This window comes from Myotis myotis, unplaced genomic scaffold, assembly GCF_014108235.1.
Source record: "Myotis myotis isolate mMyoMyo1 unplaced genomic scaffold, mMyoMyo1.p scaffold_m19_p_9, whole genome shotgun sequence".
NCBI classification, from domain to species: Eukaryota; Metazoa; Chordata; class Mammalia; order Chiroptera; family Vespertilionidae; genus Myotis; species Myotis myotis.
Genome location: NW_023416401.1, coordinates 51,453,517 through 51,471,747, shown reverse-complemented (window position 1 = coordinate 51,471,747; position 18,231 = coordinate 51,453,517). Strand labels below are relative to the sequence as shown.

General features: G+C 40.7%; 1 pseudogene; it reads left to right on the top strand.

Annotated features, from left to right (window-relative positions):
• Positions 1-5,813: 5,813 nt before the first annotated feature.
• LOC118662523 lies at positions 5,814-6,135 on the top strand (annotated as a pseudogene).
• Positions 6,136-18,231: the final 12,096 nt, after the last annotated feature.

Below are 18,231 nucleotides of genomic sequence, written 5' to 3'. Positions count from 1 at the left end.
CAGAGGCCCTCCATGGGTGGGCTGGGATGGAATGCCGCCATCTTTGTCACAGTGACAGTCAATTTGCATATTCCCGCCTTATTGGCTGTGGACGCTGCCATCTTTTTCATGGAGTGATGGCTAATTTGCATATTACTTTTTTATTAGATAGGACTAGGGGCCTGGTGCACAAAATTCATGCACGGGGGAGGGGGAGTCCCCTCAGCCCAACATGCACCCTCTGTCATGTTCCGGGACCTGACCACTCCAGGCTTAGGCGTGGGCCTACAGGCTCGGGGTGGCCTGGCTCCTGAGGACGCCTGTCCCGGGGACACAGGCTATTTGGCACTGGCATGCACACAAGCAGCCGTGGAGCGAGAACCTCCGCCGGTACCCGCACACGCATTCCAGTGGGGCGGGTGCTTCCCCGGCATCTGTGTGCGCTGCCCTGCCCCCGGCTTCCCCGCATCCATGTTCGCCGCCCTGCCCCCGGCTTCCTGGTGTCAGTGCATGCACAAGCGGCCATGGGGCCAGAACTTCCCCAGTGTCACCATGGCAACATGGAGGAAGTACCTGCCCTGCCCCGGCTGCCCAGTGCCTGTGTATGCAAATTAACCCGCCATCTTTATCAAGTTAATTTGCATACTCACGCTGATCGGCTGGTGAGCGTAGCAGAGGGATGGCTAATTTACATGTTTCTCTTTTATTATATAGGATATTGCATTATTTATACACTACATCTTCTTTACCCATTCATCTGTGGATATGCTACTCAGCCATTAAAAAAAGATGAATTCCTGCTATTTGCCACAACATACTTGAGGGTATTACACTATATGCAATAAGGGAAAAAGACAAATACTGTATGATTTAACTTATATGTGAAATATAAACAAAAACAACAATAAAACAAACAAACAAACAAACAAATGCACCAAAAAACAAACCCATAGAAGCAGGAAACAGATCAGTGGTTACCAGAGGGGGAGGGGACTGGAGGAAGGGAGAAATGGGTAAAATGGTTTAATTGTATGGTGATAGAAAGAAATTAGACTTTTGGTGGTGAACACAATGTGGTATATACAGATATTGAATGATAATTTACACCTGAAACTTATATAATGTTCTAAATCACTGTTAGCTTACTTTTTTTAAAGTTCCATTATTTTATGTTAGGGTAAATTACTATTTAGCCTACTTTTGTAATATTATATATAATACAAATATTATTTCTATTTTATAGGCTCAGACAAATTTAATAACTTTTCATAGATCACATAGGTAGGAATTGGGAGTAAACAGGCTCAAGGAAAAGAGGGCCAATTATATACTTCTAACAACACAGCTACATGTATGGAGTTTTCACTGTGAAAGATTCTATAAGGTTGATAAGAAATCTTAGAAATGCATTACAAATCCCTTATGTACATTATTCTAATTATTTTTATAACTATCTTTATATTTTAATCATGTTAATTCATTTTATCAACAATTAGATTGTGTGTACTAAGTGCAAGGCTGTGAGCATACACAGAACCTAAGCTCTACTACAGTCCGCAAGGAGCCACCAATTCAGAGAGAAAGTCAGACACATAATAATTATGTACACAGTTCAGGAAGGAGCAAAAACTCTTGTATTTATAATCTCATTTGATTCTGATAAAAAATAGTGTAAAATATTATCACATTAATTTTAAAAGGAAAAAAATGACTTACCTATTGCCAAGCATTTTGCAAATTATAAAAGTGGACTATGTGGCCACAGATTATAGATACTCACAAAACCAAATAAAAGCCACCAAAATTAGGCCCCCAAATCAGAATAAAATATAGAGTTTTTAGTTAAAATTTCTTATGTTAAAAATTCTCCCTAGATAATGTTCCCTAAGGCAGCTTCTCCCAATTCACTACTAGAAAAACAATTAAGAAATGGAAGAGAGATGAACATTAATCTAAGAGTGGTAATTAGCTATTGCCAACATCTGGGGCTGGAGGAGAAATTCATTAATTATAAGATGTGTGGATCCCAATTAACAATCATAATCAGAAGTTATCATTCATTTATTATTAAATGTTTATGGTGAGCTAGACATCCTGTTCTTTCTTGATAGAAGGGTAGTATTATAATTTAGCCTTTTATCCCTACTGTTTGTGTGTGTATGTGTGTGTGTGTGTGTGTGTGTGTAAATAACATCTTTGCTGAGCAGAAAACTGGACAGCTAGTTCATCTTTCTGAGATGGCCAATATGAATATAGTTGTTTTCAACTTCCCAGAGACTGTCATCACCCAATAACAGAAAAGCAAAGAGTACTGATGTGCCCAGTACATTGTGGGAGGAGATAAGGGATGGCACTAGTCCCAATGTGGAGGCTGTTATACCAGAAATAAAATGAGTGTGGCTCAGTTTGTTAAGTGCACCAAGAGGTGGCCAGCTTGATTCCCAGTCAAGGCACATGCCCAGCTTTCGGGGGTGTGCAGGAGGCAGTCAATTGATGTTTCTCTCTCATTGATGTTTCTATCTCTCTCTCCCTTTTCCTTTCCCTCTCTCTAAAACCAATAAAAACATATTTTAAAAAAGAAATAAATAGCACATGATCTCACTCATTTGTGGAATATAATGAACAACATAATCTGATGAACAAAGATAGAACCAGAGTCATAGAAGCATTGAACAGACTATCCAACCAAAAGGGAAGGCAGGGAGTGAGGGGATAAGAGATCAACCAAAGGACTTGTATGCATGCATATGAGCATAACCAATGGACACAGAGAGGGGGAGTGTAGGTGAGGGCATGAGCTGGGGAGGATGGAGGGAGGCGGGGAGAGGTCAAGGTGGGGGAAAAGGAGACATATGTAATACTTTAAACAATAAAGAATTTTTAAAAAAGAGAGTGGGAGTACAAGAAAGAGCTGAGCAATCTTTGCTTTGTTTGTACACTACTCTTGCATATCATCTCTAAAACAAGCAGTTAAATAAAAGATACTATGTCTGTCAGCAATGTTTATCAAATTGTATGCTTACTTATCTAATTCCACTTTATGCTATACTAGAGGCCTGGTGCATGAAAATTCATGCACTGGAGGGGGTTCCCTCAGTCAGGCCTGCCTCTTCTCACAGTCTAGGAGCCCTCAGGGGTGGGAGGCGACCTGGCGATCAGGGGAAGGCGATGCCCCATCACACCTTTGCTGCTGCCACTGCTGGCAGTGTAAGCTTCAGCCAGCCCTGGTTACCTGAGGCTAGGGTGGCCCTGGGTGGCTGGGGGGCTGAGGAGTCCGGGAGACTCTGAAGGCAGGGCTGAGGGGACTGGGCGCTGCCATCTTGTGGCTGTGGGCGCCGCCATCTTTACGATGGTGTGAGGGTCAACTAGCATATTCCCTCTTTATTAGATAGGATTATAAATTAGGTCCACATAGTCTAGTGCTACATTTGGAAAAAAAAAAAATTAAACAAGGCTCACTTCCCTCTTTTTGTTAAAAAATTCACTCAATTCTAGTAATACCCAAGTGGATCTGAACAGGGATAAGGGAAATTTATATACCCTGAATGTGTAACATGTCTACGGCTTGCTTCTTACTTTAGAAGTAAATATATAAAAATACCCCTGAGTTCTGTTGCTGCTTAGGATGCAGAAAGCTTCAAGACAATACCATTTCCAAAGTAATAATGAAAGAAAAAGGCTCATAATCTACAAAAATCATAACTTTTTATTGAGCTTATCACAGTTAGTTATGAGTCAAGTAAACCAAATCCCAGAGAGAAACAATCCCTTTCAGTGAGATACAGGGCACAAGAACTGTTTATCTTAGAGAACGGAAGAAAGATGTGAATGCCATACCAACAAGTAAAAAAAATTATCTAAAATTATAACACACTGTGAAAGAACAAAGCAGTTTCTGTAGGATCCCCTGCCCTTCCACCACTCTCTAAAAGTGACTGCTTTGCACTGGGAAGGAGGCTCCCATATTGCCCTAGAGAATATCTTTCTTAATTCTCCTTCCAAGTCCCAGCTTTGGACACACTACTCCCAAGCACTTGGTGAAGACTTATAGGAAAGTGCTGTCCTTTGAGTGTAGATTTGCTCTGTGGTGAAGATCCTTGTCATGCTAATATCGCCTGCCAGTCCACATGCTGATGTCACAAGTTTTTACACATTTGGCCCTTTTCACCTTACCATTATCTATGGCAGATTCCTCTTTCTCCCACTTTTTTGGGGATACACTCAGACAAGGGTCTTATATCTGCTATAAAGGATTTGAATTAGATCCTTTAGATTTCTTTGGCTCAGGAAACTGTTGGTTTCATTCATTGTGGTTGCTGTTCCACTTGGAATAGCTTTTCCTTACTAGATCTTTATAATCTATAAGCATTGACTAGAAAGTAACATTCAATTATTATTAAATGGTGACCCTTAAATTATTCTCCAACCTGTACCATCATACACAGTTTTGACACATCACTCTTATTTCATTATCCTGTTTTTAAAAATTGTTTTTCTTGACTCTAACAGGAGGCCCTTGCTCCAGGCCACAAACTGGATTTATAGCTGAAATACATCACAGTCAGCTTGGAAAAACAAGAAAAGCATAGCTTATTGGACATATTTTAACTAAGAAGCACTCAAGAAAAAACATAGTGACTGCACCTATACAACAGCTCTCACAATGTGGTAGCAACTGAGCCTCACAGTTAGCTAGCCTGAAAGAAGAGTCCTCCCCCAAAAGGGACAACAACAACCTAGACTCGATCAAAACAAAAGAGTCCAAATAACCCAAAAAGGGGCACACGTAGAGCATATAGCTCAGAAGTACAAGGAAAACACACCTCTAGGTCCCACAGGACATTCATACAAAAGCCCACCCCACAAGGCTGGGAGCCAGAGAAAATAGATCTAATACATAGATTCAAGCACAAAGAGACAACTAAAATGGGGAGACAAAGAACAACCCCCAAATTAAAGAAAAGGAGGCATTTCCCCCAAAAAAGATCTAGAAGAGACTGAGGCAAGCAAGTTATCAGATATAGATTTCAGAGTAATGGTTAGAAAAATGATCAAGGAACTTAGGTGAGAATTACAAGAAACTGAATGGGAACCTCCAGGCACTTAATGGGAACCTCCAGGAACTTAATGGGAATTGCAAGAGACAGAGGAAGGTAAAAATAAGTGGAAGAATATACTGTGTTCATGGATTGGTAAAATTAACATCATTAAAATGGTCATACTACCCAAAGAAATCTATAGATCCAATGCAATCCCTATTAAAATACCAACAGCATATTTCACAGATCTAGAACAAATACTCCAAAAATTCATATAGAACCAAAAAAGACCCAGAATAGCTGCAATAATGTTGAGAAAGAAGAACAAAGTTGGAAGGAACACAATACTGGATATCAAGTTATACTACAAAGCTACTATACTCAAAACAGCTTGGTACCAGCACAAAAATCGGCATATAGATCAATGGATCACAACAGAGAACCTAGAAATTGACCCAAGCAATTATGCCCAATTCATATTTTACACCTGTCAAGATGGCTACCATCAATAAATCAACAAACAACAAGGGCTGGTGAGGATGTGGAGAAAAAGGAACCCTAGTACAGGGCTGGTTGGAATGCAGATTGGTACAATCTGAAAAACAGTGTGGAGTTTCCTCCAAACATTAAAAGCGGAATATGGAGTGTGACATGTTGAAAGTGCATAGCCAAACTTAGAAGCAACCAGTTACGAGAATAAATATTTCAGTATATAAGACAGAGCTTTATTATCTTTCATGTGGTCTTCAGACTGCTGGTTCCTTAGTCCCCTCGACCACCTTCCTGTCCTCAGTCATGGTTTGTGGTCTGGTTGCCAGAAACCTGAACCTCAAACTCCAGAGTGCCTCAGAGTACAGGGTGAGGTGCTCCCTCACCCCAAGACATGTACCTGAACTTCAACCCTCGATTCAATAAACATGGGGACATCAACACCACTGTGCAACAGCAAATACAGTGGGGCCTGGAGGACTGAGCAGCGGGAGTCTACCTTCACCTTCCAGCCTGCAGACCTGACCGTCAAGCTGCCAGATAGTTTTCCAAATGCCTTAACCCGGAGGCCACCAGCTACCTGGCGGCAGAGGGTGACTTCGAGATCAAGTGCGTGGACTGGGAGTGAAGCCCACCAACCGAGGGCCTCCAATAAAGGCAACTGCCTCTGTTCCCCTCGGGGGAAAAAAGAAAAGACGAAGCGTTACCGTCTTAACATAAAACACTCTATGTAATGGTAAGAAAATATGACACCTCTAATGGGAAATGAGTAATGGACATAAACAAACAATTAATTACAATGAAAGCCAATGATAAAAGTATCAAACTTGTGCTCTGACCAGTTTTCTCAGTGCTTAGCGCATCAGTCATGGACCGAAGTGTCTGGGGTTCAATTCCCAGTCAAGGGCACATACTTGGATGTAGGCTCAATCCACAGCCCCTGGGGTCAGGGTGCATCAGGAGGCAACCAATCGATGTGTCTCTCTCTCACATTGATATTTCTTTCTCTCTCTCTCCCCGACACCACTCTTTCTAAAAATCAATGGGAAAAATTATCCAGTTATTAGTTCACTAGTAAATAAAAAGACTAACATCAAGATGATATGTTATGCCTCTGAAGTTGGCACTAAAGTTTTATTTCAGCCAGTGTCATAATGTTTGCAGAGAAAGATATATACTGTTGAGCTGTAAATTGACTGGAAGCCCAAGAGCAAGATCTCAAAAGGTTTGTTTTTTCCTGAGTCCAGTCACCTGCTTTGCTGACAGCTGTCCTCCCATGGCCTGGCCTTTGTCTGTGCTTGCACACTCCTGGTTCTCCTCCTCTTCTTAGAACACCAGTCCTGTGGGTTAGGGCCCCTCTCTATGACCTCACTTAAAATGTATTACCTCAAAGGCCCGATCTCCAAATACAGTTGTCACACTGGGGGTTAAGCTTCGACATATGGATTTTGGGACACAGTTCAGTCCAAAACAATACCTTTAAAAAAATTTTACTGGCCATTTGGGTCTTTTTATAAGAAGCGCTACTTCAAGTATTTTACCATTTTCCTATTTGTTTTTCTGCTTTTTTTTTTTCTTATTGATTTGATAGCTCATTGTACATTCTGCATATTTGGCCTTTGTTAAATATATGTATTGCAAATACCTTTTTTTTTGTCTGTGGTTTACCTTTCACTCCTGAATGCTGTCTTTTGATAAACAGACATTTTTAATTTTAATGTAGTCAAATTTATCAATGTTTTCCTTTCTGTTTGTTGTTTAATATTTGCCTAGCAAGTGAATGACATTTTTTTTCTGTTTATTCTAATAGCGTTATTGCTTTATCTTCCTCATTTACATCTGTGATCCACTTAGGATTGATTTATGTATAGGATGTGAGGGAGGTATCAAAAATAATATTTTCTGTGTGCATATCCATTTGATCCAGCATTTATTAAAAAGGCTAGCATTTCTTATCTTTTTGCAATGTCATCTTTGACAAGAATTAGATAACCATACATATTTTGGTCTGTTTCTGGACTCTAATTTTCTAGGTTTCAAGGTATCTTATTTATGTTTTAATAAGTAAATATTTTAAAATACATAAATTAAACAACATACTGAAATTTTAACAAATATTTTAGAAATGTTCATTGTTTTAAATTTTTGCTTCAATTTTTATAATAATTACAGACTCGTTTAATAACAGGAAAAATCAATACTGAAGACATTGTAGAATGTAAATTATTTGTTTCTTAGCATAAAAACACTTATAATATTTTAATATGAATACTCTCCTAAAGAATATCATTATTTATTTCTGAAATTTGAATTCAAAATGGAATGGACTATTTACTCAGAGTTTGCTTGTTAAAATATGCCCTCTCTACACACACCTATATATGCACATATGACATGGTATACAATACACATTTATAATGATGGTTGTTACATGTTGGGAGGTCCCCAAGACCACCCTCAAATTCAATAATTCACCAGAAGGACTCACAGAACTTAGCAAAGCTGTTATATTCATGGTTATAGTTTATTACAGCAAACGGTACACAGTAAGAGCAGTAATGGTGAGAGGTACATAGAGCAGGACCCAGCAGAGGCCAGGAGTGGAGATGCCCATCATCCTCTCTCATCGGAGTCATATTGGCAGCGCTTGTTTCTCCCAGCAATAATGTGTACCAATATGCCACACCAGTTGGGGTATTACCAACCAGGGAAGCTCACCTGATCCTTATTGTTCAGAAATTTTATTTGAGGTTGGTCAGACAGACTGCCCAGGGGACTGACTGACCTTGGTTCCAGCCCCTCCAGAAGCCAAGCTGAAACCACAAGGCCCACCATCAATCACACTGTTAGCATAGAGAATTTGGTATTGCCCAGAGTCCCCAAGCAAACAAAGGTACTTTCCTCAGGCAGGACATTTTGAGGGGGAGATACTTCCCCGGAGTAGGAGGTAAAGGGCCTAACTCTTTCTTTGAGCAAGGTTAATCTTTTAATGCACAGTCTGTATAGGCATTTGTTCAGTTAGGTTATGCCAATTGTGCATGTCGTAGATATACACGTCTATTTCTCTATCCTTTCGTGCAGGTTGATTCAGTGATCTAATAATAACCCTACAGAAATATGGCAAATTGACAAAATCGCTTCCTGATTTGGAAGATAAATTACCATTTAATTCCCTCATTTTTTTTCTTTTTCTGCAATAGTTTCAAGCTTCAATTAATACAATTCAATTTTAAAAAAGTATAATTTTAATTTTAAAATATAATTTTATTAGTTGAAATCTTGAGACTACTGCAGAAAATTTCATTGGTAATCAACATTTAAGGGAACGTCTGCAGTATCTACACTAATAAAAGAGAAAAATGGTAATTGGCGTACAGCGCTACCCTTTTCATTGGCTAATCAGGGCTATATGCAAATTAACTGCCAACTAAGATGGCCGTTAACTGCCAACAAAGATGGCGGCTAATTTGCATATGTAGACACAATGCAGGGAGGCGAAAGGGAAAGCAGGAAGAAGCCCCCTGCCACTGACAGTGATCGGAAACCCAGGGGGGAGCTAAGAGGTGGGGGGCAGGGCAAAGGCGGCCCTGGGGCCGCCTTTGCCCTGCCCCCCAGCCATGATCAGAGAATCAGGCGCCTTTGCCGCCCTGGCCAGTGATAGCAGGAGGTAGGGGTGGAGCCAGCGATGGGAGCTGGGCACAGTTGAAGCTGGCAGTCCCAGGAGCTAGGGGTCCCTTGCCTGGGCCTAAAGCAGAGCCAATGATCTCGGGGCCGCTGCAGCTGCGAGTCCCGCTGCCCGGGCTGGATGCCTAGGCCAGAGGCATTAGGCCTGGGCAGGGGCGGAGCCTGCAACCGCGGGGAGCTGGGGGTCCCCTGCCCAGGCCTAATGCTTCGGCCAGAGTTGTTAGGCCTGGGCAGGGGCAGAGCAGGAGATCGCGGTGCTGCTGCCGCTGTGGGTCCCTGCTGCCTGGGCCGGGCGCCTTGGCCAGAGACGTTAGGCCTGGGCACGGGCGGAGCCTGCAACCGCAGGGAGCTGGGGGTCCCCTGCCCAGGCCTAATGCCTCGGCCAGAGGCGTTAGGCCTGGGCAGGGGCAGAGCAGGAGATCGCGGGGAGCTGGGAGTCCCCTGCCCAGGCCTGACACCTCTGCCGGAGGCCTCAGGCCTGGTCAAGGGGCCGATCCGGTGACTGGTGACTGGAGGGTGATGAGGGTCAACTCCTCTGGCCAAGGCATCAGGCCTGGGCGGGGGGGCGGAGCCGGGGATTGGAGGGATATGATGGTCCCCTTGCCCAGGCCTGACACCTCTGTCAGAGGCCTGACACCTCTGTCAGAGGCATCAGGCCTGGGCAAGGGGCCGATCCTGCGATTGGAGGATGATGGGGGTCAACGCCTGAGGGCTCCCAGTATGTGAGAGGGGGCAGGCTGGGCTGAGGGACACTCCCCCACCACACACACACACCCAGTGCACGAATTTCGTGTACCAGGCCCCTAGTTAATAATAACAAATGATGCTAGTAATTATTTAGATGTAGGTTTCTTATTCGAAGAATCAAGCAAAAGATATCCATTATCTTTATTGCCTTTCCCATTTGCATTAGAACAATTATTTATGGCAATTAGAAGATAATGCTTTTAAATATATACAAATCAGAAAAGATAATAAAATCTTTTATGCTGATGTCATTACCACTTATATTTCCTAATTCACTAATTCATAAAATTATTAGCAGTGTTAAAAAAAATTCTATTAAGATCTATTTGGCTTTATTGATTCATGAGTGGGGTTAACATCTCATTTGGCAAGAAAAAGAGCACTCTGAAAGACTGTACAGAATGAAGGTTTTTATAGGAAGATGGGTTGGGTACGAGGGGTGGTTATTAGCAAAGGCAAAGAAAGGACTGTTTTTAGACCAGTACAACTTCCTTTCTTTGGTGGGGGGATAGACAAGGATTTTATCATGCAGATCACCTCTTTTCTCTGAGGGGTGGATAGTGCCTACATTACAGAATACCTCATTGGTGTTGACCAGAAAATTCCAGGCTTAATAAGATTACATTTCTGAGGAAGATCCAAACTGCAACCAGGTCAGGAAAGGCCATTTTGGGGCTGTGGTTTCCTCTTTAACAGTAGTTATTTTGGAATTTGATCTAATTTATCAATCATGAAGCATATTTTCTCAACTCTGAGCCTTTTCCTATGATTTGTATTTTATTTTGTCCACTTAAATCTGTGCAAAGAATTTTGAAATGAGAAATAGACAGATGGCCAGATAAAACACTGTATCAGAGATAAAGGGAGGTTGTTAGGGTATTTCACAGAGATTAAGCAGGTGTTTTGGGGTCCAGGACCCACTGTGGGTTCTTGGCTTCAAATAGGAAATAATTCAATTTCAATCCAGCACAGAGTTTAAAGTGAAAGACAGTTTATGAGTGAAGTGGTGGCAGAGAGAGTGGCTACTCCACAGGCAGAGCACCTCTCTCTGGTGCCGTGGTCAGCAAACTGCACGTGTTATTTTGTGGAAGAGCCACACTCAAGGGGCCGCAGTTTGCCGACCACTGCCCTAGTGGGATTTACTTATTTTATTGAGGCTCATTTAATTGAGGGGTAAAACATTCAATAAGGGAAGGGAATAGTCAGGATTTTTCCAGGAAAGGGGTGGAGACTGGAAAGGGGTGAAGACTTCTCAGAAGGGCCCAGTGGACTTACCATTTCTGGGGTGTGTTGTTAACTATGCTAATGTATTACAATAAGCTTATAATGAGGCTAAGGGTTACCAAAAGGTGAAATTAGTTGTCATGTTGGATCAAGCTTATATTCTGCTGGTTTTAAGTCATAAATCCTTCTTAGCATCTCCTTGATAGTCCTTATAGCCCTTATCAGACACAGCTGTTTTTCCACATACCCAATCTTAAAAACACTGTATCAAAGATAAGGGGATGTTGTTAGGATATTTAACAAAACCATTTCTAGATTGGGTCTTTTCCAAATGGACTAGCCTACTCTATGTAGACAAATGTATAATGTCTCATTTGGCTATGGTATCATTCGTAATTCATGAACAAATTTCAGTGTGTAATTTCACTAAATAAGAATTGTCAAGTCATTGTTTGCTTCTGAAGTACGAGTTTCTCAATTAATGAAAATAAATGCTTAATAGATATTACTTCCCACACTGGATGATAAACCTAATATGCAGGACAACCAATTATGAACAGCTGTAAAAGTTAGGGAACCAAAAGGAAAATCAGTAAAAGGCAAAGAGTATATTTAGAAACATCATGATTTTGGAAGGGAAAATCCTTCCAATGAATCCAGAACTGGAAATATAGGAGAAGGCTCATTCTACAAATGCTGTTATGAACCGGAGGCAGAAACTAATTTGCATGTTAATTCTATGTAGGTTCTGAGCTGATCCAATCTACTTTTATGATTTAATTTGTAAATATCCTACACCTAGCCATCATTATAAGAACAGTCTTCACCCTATAACGTGGCAGCAGTGTGGGCTCAGAATGAGCAGGTATTTAAATGTATTACCATCAAAGCATGGATTTTCATTGGCTAAATAATCTGGTAATTTGGGAAACAAATTCCATTATCTACATATTACAAAATTTAAAAAGAAACATCTGATAGAGGCTCCAATATTCATTTCTCAATAATTGATGAAAAATACAGAAAATCAGTATTAAAACTTTACATAGCATTGCAGAGCAACCTATCCTAATTGACATTTACGGAATATTTTTCCCAATGAGAGCACATTCTGCTCAAGTGTACATGAAAGACTAATAAGGATTGAGCATATTCTGGGTGTAAAACAAATCTCAATCAACTTAAATGGATTCAATACAAAGTGTGCTCTTAATTCATATTGAATTAAATTAGAAATCAATTAAATAAAGATACATAGAAAACAACCAAATATTTAGAAGCTAACTAGCACACATCAAGTAAGTAATAGTTCAAAGGAGAACTCAAAGAGAAAATTTGAGACTGGGGATGAAAATGAAAATGTTACATATCAAAATTTGTAGGATGTCACTATTCAAAGAGAAATTAAAAGCACAAAATGTTTATATTTTATATTCAAAATAAGAAAGGTCTCAAATGAATAACCTTTACTTCTACCTTAAAATAACAGAGTAAAAGTAAAGCAAAGAAATATAGAATAAGCAAAATTAAGGAAATAATACATATTACAATAGAAATCAATGAAATAAAAACATAAAATCAATTGAGAAAATCAATGAAATACAAGTTGGTTCATTGAAAATATCAATACAATTTAATAAACCTTACTTGAGCTAAGCAGAGAGAAACACAAATCAGCAATATCGGTTCTGAGAGGTGACATCTTGACAAAATCTACAGATAATTAAAAGTATATTAAGGGCATAATGTGAACAATTTAATGCCTAATGAGGCAAAATGGAAAATTTTCTTGAAATGTAGAAAGTATTAAAGTTTGTTTCAAAAGAAATACAGAAAGCATGTCCAGAATGTGAAGTAACAACCTGTAAAATTCTGTGTCTTAATGAAAGCATTGATAATTTCAAAATAAGCTTTTTCAGAATTTAGAAAATTAACCAAAGTCTTTCAATAATCTGACAAATGGATATTAAAGAAAACTGTTGAATTAAATGAATAATTATACATCTGATTAATATAAATGAGAACCTCTGTTAGGTAATATTCTGCCTGCATGCTTATCAGTATGATTACTAAACAGTATTCCAACATAATTTAATCCAGCATATAATTTATAAGCAAATATTATAGGCAAGATCTTGAGCTAAACACTGGGAGTAAGAATGATGAATAAACAACAACCACGAGCACCCATGATCTACCAGACCACATCCTTACGTTTTGTGATCAGAAGCAAGCTGACTACATAATAAAAATAAGGGCAGAAGTGCTGGCTGGGGTAATAAATTGTAAATCTAGTACAAGATAGATTCAAAGTCCTGTAAGCTTCATGAAAAGATGACATTTGAAGTGGACACTGAGAGATGTAAAACATTCTGATGGCTCAAATCTGAAAGCTCAGAAGGAGGGAGGAGGAAGTATTTTAACCTGAGAGATCATCAGCAACCCACCCCCATGCTTTTGAAGTAAATTTTTTTATATTTTATTGAATAAGTGAGATGAGATTTTAGCTCCATGAATTAAAAATAATATCTTACTAATAATAGAGGAATATGCAAATTGTCCAGGATGCTGTCACAGTAACAGTAACAACCAAACAGCAGGCTGTGTGGGGTGAATAGGCCAGCAACGGGGTTACTGAGGGACAACCAAATGATTGAACAACAAGCTGCGTGGGATGACCGGGCTGGCAGGGGGGTTAGTGAGTGACGACCAAACAACTGAACAGCAGGCTGCGTGGGGTGACCAGGCAGCAGGGGGGGCAGTAAGGGGCAACCAGACCAGCAGAGGAGGGCAGTTGGGTGCGACCAGGCCAGCAGAGGGAGGCAGTAAGGGGAGACCAGGCCAGCAGGGGGAGGGGGGCAGTTAGGGGAAACCAGGCCAGTGGGGGGGGCAGTTAGGGGTGACCAGGATGGCAGGCAGAGGTGGTTAGGGTAATCAGACTGGCGAGGGGGGGGCAGTTAGTAGCGATCAGGTAGGCAGGCAGGTGAGCATTTAGGAGCCAGTGGTCCCAGATTCTGAGAGGGATGTCCAACTGCTGGTTTAGGCCCAATCCTGGATTGGAGAGGGTACACGCTGGGCCTGTGCATGAATTTCATGCACCGGGCCTCTAGGAGAATAATAATAAGCATATGCCAAGTAGTGCTGATCATTAAAAAATATCCTGAGGAATAAATCACAATCCTTATTTTGCAAGACAATTACCAACTACATAAAAATGTAAGCAGGAAACCAAGATGGCAGCATAGGTTAACGCCGGAGATTGCTGCCTCGAACAACCAATCAAAAATACATCTAAAAGACGGAACGGATATCATCCAGAACCACAGGAAGGCTGGCTGAGTGGAAATTCTACAACTAGGAGGAAAGAGAATAACATACCCAGACTCAGAGGAGGCGCAGTGCTGAAGTAAAATACTCAGGTACGGAGTGCGCGCAGAGCAGGCTGGCGGCGGAGGGCGCGGTTGTTGTTTTCAATCAGGAGGGAGTTTCAGACTCTGAGCTCCAGATCCGGGCGAGTCTCTAGGGACCCAGACTCAAACGGGAGAAGCGGGACTGTCTGGCTTCGGTCGGAACTCCAAAGCAGCTTTCTCTCCAAGGTTTTCAGCGGTTGCTGGGACTCTGTGAGGCAGAGCCCCTAGGGACGGAACTGAGAGCAGCCATAACTGCTCACTCCGCCAGCCCTCTAGATCCCCGGGGACCCGCCCCGCCCAAGCCCTTTGCAGAGCCATTTGCCGGATAGCCTCAGGCAAACGCTAGATTAGCACCGCCCTAGAGATCCAGCACAGAAGCTCTCCCACTGCAGACACAGCTGACTCTCACAGCCAGTTAGCCTGGAGGTCAAATCACCCCCGGTATTGCCAACAACAATCAAGGCTTAACTACAAGACTGCGCACAAAGACCACTAGTGGGTGCACCAAGAAAAGATAAAAAAATGCGGAGACAAAGAAACAGGACGCAAATGTCAGAAATGGAAGATATAGAGCTCAAAACCACACTTTTAAGGTCTCTCAAGAACTGTCTAGAAGCTGCCGATAAACTTAGTAAGGCCCTCGAAAAGACTGGTGAGACCGCCGATAAATGTAGTGAGATCCTCAAGAAATCTAATGAGACCCTCGATGTTATGATAAAGAACCAACTAGAAATTAAGCATACACTGACTGAAATAAAGAATATTATACAGACACCCAACAGCAGACCAGAGGAGTGCAAGAATCAAGTCAAAGATTCAAAATGCGAAGAAGCAAAAAACACCCAACTGGAAAAGCAAAATGAAAAAAGAATCCGAAAATACGAAGATAGTGTAAGGAGCCTCTGGGACAGCTTCAAGCGTACCAACATCAGAATTATAGGGGTGCCAGAAGAAGAGAGAGAGCAAGATATTGAAAACCTATTTGAAGAAATAATGACAGAAAACTTCCCCCACCTGGTGAAAGAAATAGACTTACAGGTCCAGGAAGCGCAGAGAACCCCAAACAAAAGGAATCCAAAGAGGACCACACCAAGACACATCATAATCAAAATGCCAAGAGCAAAAGACAAAGAGAGAATCTTAAAAGCAGCAAGAGAAAGAAACTCAGTTACTTACAAGGGAATACCCATACAACTGTCAGCTGATTTCTCAACAGAAACTTTGCAGGCCAGGAGGGAGTGGCAAGAAATATTCAAAGTGATGAATACCAAGAACCTACAACCAAGATTACTTTATCCAGCAAAGCTATCATTCAGAACTGAAGGTCAGATAAAGAGCTTCACAGATAAGGAAAAGCTAAAGGAGTTCATCACCACCAAACCAGTATTATATGAAATGCTGGAAGGTATCCTTTAAGAAGAGGAAGAAGAAGAAAAAGGTAAAGATACAAATTATGAACAACAAACATGCATCTATCAACAAGTGAATCTAAGAATCAAGTGAACAAATAATATGGTGACCATAATAGAATCAGGGACATAGAAAGGGAATGGACTGACTATTCTTGGGGGGAAAAGGGGTGTGGGAGATGCGGGAAGAGACTGGACAAAAATCGTGCACCTATGGATGAGGACAGTGGGTGGGGAGTGAGGGCGGAGGGTGGGGCGGGAACTGGGAGGAGGGGAGTTATGGGGGGAAAAAAGAGGAACAAATGTAATAATCTGAACAATAAAGATTTAATTAATTAAAAAAAAAAAAGAATGACACAGCTGGAAACAGCACCTCTTTATTAAATGGACTGTTCTACAAAGAGTGCCAGGAAGTGAAAACAAAGAAAAATCTGGATCCGTTTTTAGAAGGCCTTATTCTTTCATTTGCTTACTGAATGGTTTGAAAGGAGGAAAGGAAGGAGTCCAGTATGACTCTGGTGTTTGGCTTGGGCTCTTTGGCACATGTGTCATAAACCTAGAGAAGACAAGAAAGAATTGAGTTCAGTGTGGAACATGTTTGAGTTTGAGGTTTTTTGTTTGATAATGAAGTGTCAGTGTCTGGCAAGCATTGGTGACTATGAATATGAAGTTTGGGTAGGAGGCAGGTCTTATAGCTAATGAAATTCATTTGTCATCAGTTTATAGCTGGTAACTGAATTTTGAGATTAGGAAATCTTGTGTGTTTTAATTCGCTAATGAAATCTAGGATACTTTATGCAAAATTAATTAAAAATACAATCAGTTCATATTAATTTTTATACTTATATAAAACAAGAAAAGTCACTTTTATACTTATATAAAACAAGAAAAAGTCACTTTAATTGATTTACCAGAAATGAATAAAGCATTGATAATGTAATGAATCCAAAAAAAAAAAAATGTAAGCAGAGGATATAGTATTGTGTGGCAAATACTCTTATATGTGTATGAACAAGTCAAAAATACCCAGCCTGTTTGGGGGGTGAGGGAGAACATGAGGGAGAGTTCAGGGACTGTTTCTGCAAGGAGGTAATATTTAAAGTGAGACCCAAGGCATAAATGAGAATTATCCAGGGGCCTGCTTAAGGGTTGTGACTACAGTATGGAGGGTAAAGGCAGCAGGGGCAGGTAGTTAAGAATGTCCAGCTAAATCCAACAGAATTTGCAGCTGTAGTAAGGCTGCTGAGAAGCACTATGGTGAAATCAGTTAAGGCCTTTTGAGCAATACTGTTGCAGAAAGTCACATCACATGACAACAGACCCATTACCGTGCTTGAGGTGGTGTGATCAGGAACTAATCATTCACCAAACATTGTTTACCAGCAGTGACGCTTGGACTTAAATATGTAGACTATAGTTGTAGATATGTAATAATTATTTATGTCAATGAAATTACTTCCGTGGTTTTTCCAACATATGGCCTGTTCGCTAAAATTTGTTAAAAATAGCAGTGAATGAATAGCAAAAATATAACCTGTTAATTTAATTATAAGCAAATCTTGGTTAAAAGCATTCTAAAACTGACAGGGTGTTAATTTTCACATATGACATACAGACTGGAAATTTTGCCCATTAAATCAAGGTCTGCAAAATCAAGAGTTTACTGTACTACCTTCCAATAAATGAGGCTGCTATGATTTGCAATGAGTTTATAAACCTCTACAAAAGAATCACTGAGGCAGGTACTGTCCCATAGAAATATAATGTCAGTCAAATATTTAATTTAAAAGTTTTCTAGTAGTCACATTAACAAGTAAAAAGAAACTGAACAAATTAATTTTAGCAATATATTTTGTTTAATTCAATATATCCAAAGTATTATCATGTCAACTTGTAACCAACATACACATTGTTAATGTAATATTTTACATTCATTTACTGTTTTGAAACATGGTGTGTATTTTGTGCTTACTGATTATCTTAATTCACATAGGTACACTGCATATCCTCAATAGCCCAATGTGGCTAGCAGCTACATAATGGATAGTGCTGAGTTAGACATGGAGAAACATTAGCATTACCTCGACCTGTAGCAAGGGCAATGTGGCAATATGGTCCTCAACATGTTCAGTCTTCTATCCTTCCTAGTATCCCATACCTCTTCTCTTCCCTCCCTCTCCCCGCACGCCCCCCCCCCCCCCCCCGCCAGTCCTGCCCATCAACCATTCCACAATGTTTCTTGAGCATCTT